The sequence below is a fragment of the Pteropus alecto genome, unplaced genomic scaffold, assembly GCF_000325575.1.
Source record: "Pteropus alecto unplaced genomic scaffold, ASM32557v1 scaffold344, whole genome shotgun sequence".
NCBI lineage: Eukaryota > Metazoa > Chordata > Mammalia > Chiroptera > Pteropodidae > Pteropus > Pteropus alecto.
Genome location: NW_006434840.1, coordinates 334,800 through 340,569, shown reverse-complemented (window position 1 = coordinate 340,569; position 5,770 = coordinate 334,800).

The following is a 5,770-nucleotide window of genomic DNA, read 5'->3' as shown; positions in this document are numbered from 1 at the left end:
TAATGGTCCTTTTGGTAATGGATTAGAATTGGAGACATCAGCAAGATCTCATGTTTAGCTTATTATACAGATGATTACATATAAAATATTTATAGATATGTATATATACATGGATTACTATACACACATATCTCCTTGCTCTGCCTGCTGAGAGGGTCTGGGAGCAATGAAGTTCCAGTAGTAACGAGCTCATCTAGCACCCAGGTCTTAGTTTCCAGTACCACCCTCCAATAAATGGAACCATGGCTCTGAGAAGTGAGCAAAGAAATAAACAAATGAACTTGGAGCATCCCGTAGTGCCAGAAATGATCCAAAAAAATGATGAAGGTATGTCAAAAGGCCTTGAAAATCAACATGAAAGAGCACTCAATGGTCAAAGCTGGAACAATTTGAGCTACACAATAAAGTAGTATCAGATTATAATCCAAAGTATAAAATAAATATCCATGAATCTATATTGATATAAATAATTATTAAATGAATGGGTGGAAAAATGTCTCATGCAGAAGTTAGGTTGATACTCCACCATCAAGGAGGTAGAGTATAACTCTCCACCTAAGTGTGGGCTGCACATAATAACTTCGTTCTAAAGATTACAGTGTTGAAAGAGGGGAAAGAGACTAAGTTTACAGTTGGTAAAACTGGTATGCACTATCTCAAAGTAGGTGATCAAGGTCAACATCAACAGTGATGAGTCATGTTAATAGTAGGTATGGTTGATATGTGATGAAAATCACTTTATTTGTGATCTTCTTCCCCAAAATCTAAGACTACAGTTTAATCATGGGGAAAATATCAGACAAGTCCCAATTGAGGGATTTCACAAAATGCCTGAACAGTTCTCCTTCACTCTATCAAGATCATTAGAAATAAGTAATGTCTGAGAAGCTGTCACAGCCAAGAGTAATCTAAGGAAACATGATGACTAAATGTAATGTGGTAACCTGGATGGGGTACTGGAACAGAAAAAGGACTTTAGGTAAAAACTAAGAAAATCTGAATAAAGTATGGACTTATGTTAATAAAAATGTATCAATATTGCTTCATTAAATGTAACAACTATATCATACTAATGTAAGATGTGAAAAATAGGGGAAACTTGGTGTGGGATATAAGGAATTCTCAGTACTGTCTTCACAATTTTTCTGTACATCTAAAACTACTTTAAAAGGTTTATTTAAAACAAGTCAAAGATGCTGAAGGAATTCATCCAGAAATGGAAGCAAGAATGTGAGTAAAGCATGAAGGCAAATACATATATGGGGAATATATAAGGGCAGTTTATCAGTGTAAGCGTATGTGGAGGGGATCTTGATTTAGCTGGCAAAATCAGTTACACAAACACACATATGCAAGTGCGTGCACACACACACTTATACACATATTTGAGATTCAATTCACATTCCTCAAATAAGCAAATTCGTGTTTCAGCTTGTCCCCAGTACCAGGCTGCTCTTTCTCAGATTCCTTAGAGTCCTAGGGAAACTTATAAAGAACATAAAGCATAATTACTCAGAAGATCATTTGATATAATGAAACCCAAGATGTCATGTAAAGCAAAGCACAAACTTTCTTTCCACCCTAAAAGGCTCGCGCGCGCGCGCTCTCTCTCTCTCTCTCTCTAAATAAATCTAATAAGATATATACAAGATTATTTATATATATGTATATATACATATATATACGTATACACACACACACATACATACATCATATCTTATATTTCACTCTGTTTCAGCTTCCTCTCACCACTTTAACCACCACCATGAATGACAGAGGGCAGGAAAACAGTATCAAGAGAAACAGGAGGTCAGAGTAGCCCTGTAACCTTCAACTTCAAACCAGAGCCCTTTGACCTTAAACATTCCCTCCTATTTCCTTTCAAGCTCACAGCTCTTTGTGACATTAAGTTTAAGATCTTGTAGTTTGAGTCCTTTTCCCATGTGTAGCAACAAGAAATAAAATGAATATTGAATTTACCTGGTTTTTATCCCAACAAAAGTGTGTGGTCTACTTCTGAGTTGCTGTTTATTAAACTAGGAAATGGCAGATAGAAGTCTTTAACATGACTTCATTCTGAAACAACTTTAATCTCAGACCATGCAATTTCAGTGAGAAATTGAAAAGTCTATTGGGAGAATATTAGCTTTGGAGGGAATCTTGAAGGTCTTCTAATTCAAAGTTCTACCTGATGCATAAAACCATTATTGAACATTTCTGTCAAATGTGCTTCTGTTTAAACAGTTCTAGTGAGGAGGGTTAGGTTCAATTAATTGCTATAAAGTTCCTAACAGTAAGCCGAAATTCTGACTTCTTGCAAAAAAAAATTTGAATTGATCTGCCCTCTCTGGAGTTACCCACATAAATATTACTCTTCTTCTACCTGACAAGGCCTTTCATTATTTGAAGAAAATACCCACAATCCCCAGTCTTTAGACTAAGCATTCTTGACCCTTTTAATAATTATTTTGTATCTATTTGTAAATGAATCACCATCTTGGTCACTTTCCAGGTTGCTTGTGTCCAGATTGATTGTGGCACTCTGAAATGATCCAAATTTCCCAACATAAATTATCAAGTACAGAATAAAACATTACGAAGTACTTCCTTGTTCTGGACACCATGTCTCTTTTAATAGAACCTAAGGTTTCATTATGTGTGTGTGCACTATAACTTCTTATGGTTGGCTCATGTTAGAGTCAATTAAAACCACTGAGTCTTCTTTACATATGCTATTTTTAAGCCACATAACCACTTACTTTTGGTAACTGAAATTTTGATACAAGTATGAGACTTAACATTTGAGCCTATTCAACTTATTCCTGCTAGATTTGGTTATTTTTTCCTTTAGCTTACTAAGGACTTTTTGGACCTTGGTAGACATCCAATGCATTTATTTTCCCTTCTAATACTATACCACTTGCAATTGAATGGGCAAGCTATTTTATGTTTTCATACTAGTCATTGAAAAATAGCTTTAATAGGACAGAACTGAAGTTGGAAACCTCTTATCCACACTGACACAATATTGAACACTGTCAATTCGAATTACTAACCCATCTATTGTCCTGTCATTATCATATAGTTCATGTTAATCCATTTTACTCTCAAGGATATTTTGAGAAACTGTCAAATGTCATGGTGAGGTACACAACGTTTATTGTTTTTTGAGGTCTCTGGGAGGCAGCTCAACAAACAGGCAGGCATCCTCCAGAGCAGCTGAAGCACAAGTGGCCCATGTGATTGCCAATTTGGAGACATGCCATATGTATTAGGCCCCTGTGGACAGATGTATTGAAGAGCAGTTTCAAATATTAGCCACAACTTAAAAGTCAGAAAGGCAAATCTCCAAATTATAGTTATTGTGACAGAACTGATTTTATCATATGCATTTTTATGCAACCTGTTCCAAGATGAAAAGCCGCAGAGATATATCCATTTAAAAAAAGCTAATGTGTCTCTTCAACAACATCCAGAAGACCAGCTAGTTTATATTTTATTATAAAATCTCTATAATAGACACATTAGTATAGATTAATAGACTCAGGGGGAAGAAGCGTCAACTGTTTAAGTACACGCTTTGGAATCTCAGAAGTGATTTCAAATTTTGACTTTCATTTAACAGCAGTCTAAGCCCGGAAAATTATTAAACCTCTTTTAGCTTGTTTCCTTATCTGTAAACTAGGGAAGATAACAACAGTACTATCTTATAGGGTTGTTATGAAAATTGAACATAACTGTGAATACATTAGCTATTATTGTTATCCCAATCTAAAATAGAAATTTAGTCTGGAAAGACAATCTTATGAAATCTACACTCGAGCTGAGTAATCATCTTTTACTTTCATTCATGCACGTAAACAATTCTTTCAATAATGAATTATAGAATGTTTCCTGAAATTACCTTAAGTTTGCTAATCTAAATATTGGGCCAAGAAGTTCTGAAGTTGAGTTTTGAAAGTACTGTCTTAGGGATCCCAAATCTGTGCTTAGATACCTCAATACAGCTAGAACTACATGCCTCAACACATATGTATTTGATAAATGTTATCCATGTTATATCAGGACAAACAACTCCTTCAGGGTGGCTTACTCAAACTTTTTAAGTTCATTGATTTAGAGCAGCTTTTGCCAAGGGTTTTAACCCATCATCAAAGTGTCTTAAGCCTAGGTAAGCATGTACACCATTGATGAAGCTGCTTCAGTCTCATGTCTTCCAAATCATGTTTCTCCATTCTCTTTTTAGAAAACTGCTTTCCTTCTAAATCTAACAGACTTCTGGGAAGATAGTAGCATTAGAACAGGTCCCCAATTCTTCCCTTTGTCCTACAACAGAAATGACCACAGGGAAACAAAAATTGAGCAAAAGCTGTACAATGAGGGCAGAACTCTCAAGGAATTTCTGTAAAACATGATGCTGATGAGGCCATACTGAAACATATCACCAATCTAAAGTTCTGTGATATGCTGACAAATCAAAAAAATCCTGGCAGAAAACCTCTAATTTCATCTAGTTTAAAAGAGCAAAGATTGGACGCAGGGGCAGGCATGAAAAGAACTGGGATGAGACTGACTCATTAGTTGAGGGAGGGAAGCTTGAGTAGCTTCCATTTTATTTAAGCCACCAAGTGTATTTTTAAAATAATGCCAAATTAGGAATATAAAAATTGCTAGTTTAAAATTTTTACATTTGCTAAATTAAGCTGTACAATGAGCATTTTCTATCAGGTCAGTCTGGGTCTGTGGCTGGAGTAATCAATTCATTTGAGAATAATGTCAAAATTCTAAGTTTGATTCCTTTTATGAGACACAGGCCAAATGGCTTCCCTGATACCTTAACCCCTATCCCCGAGGTAGGCCCTAACTAGAATTACTCCATTTGTTGTGATTTTGACACTGCAGAGCAACAGAATTTGGAGCAGGCTTACCACTCTCAGAGGGCAAATTCAGTGTCTCTGATCATGGTTTCTCAATAAACATGGAGGTCTCATTCTGATATGAGTCCTCTTTAATGAGCCAACAGGGCTTGTTTCAATGTTGTGTATCCATTCCACCCTCCACCATGCACCTATACAAGTGGTGAAAGTATGTATGATACCAAACACGTACCTGAAGTAGAGGCCGAGAGAGTAAATGAGAAAAGCCATCTTGAGGTGAACTCCTGCTGGGGTTGCCCCTGACCCTAGCTTCCTCCCCAGTGCCTCATCCTGCTGGATCACAGTGCCAATAAATATAAACTTATGCCACCCAGCAGTCCAGTGAAAGCTTAGGGAGGAAGTAACAACCAAGTAAACAATGAAAGCATATAAGAAATGCCACACTCTTATTGAAGGGAAAAAGATAGCAAGTCAGGATATAGCCTTCTTGATTCAATGTTGAAAAAATTGTAGATAAAGAAAACCAAAAATAAAAAGAGCCTGGAAAAATAACCTGCAAAATAACAAAAAGAAATTACATCATGTAAGACATGGAGGAAGAACAGTTCAAAGTAATAAAAAAGAGTAAATAAAGTTATAAACAAAAACTAATGAACTAGAAAGCAAAATAAAAAAAATGCAGTCAAATTTATAAAGACCTGGATCTTTTGGGGGAGAAAACAAAATGTACTGAAAAATAAACATTCAGCAAGAGCAATTAAGGGATTGTGTTCCTTGAGTGTTTGAAAGTCACCTACTCAATTGTCTGATCCAGGCCTCAGACAACATCTAGTTTTTTTCTGTAGCTACTGACTTATTACTATTTTCTATGCCACTGGCTTATTTAGCATTTA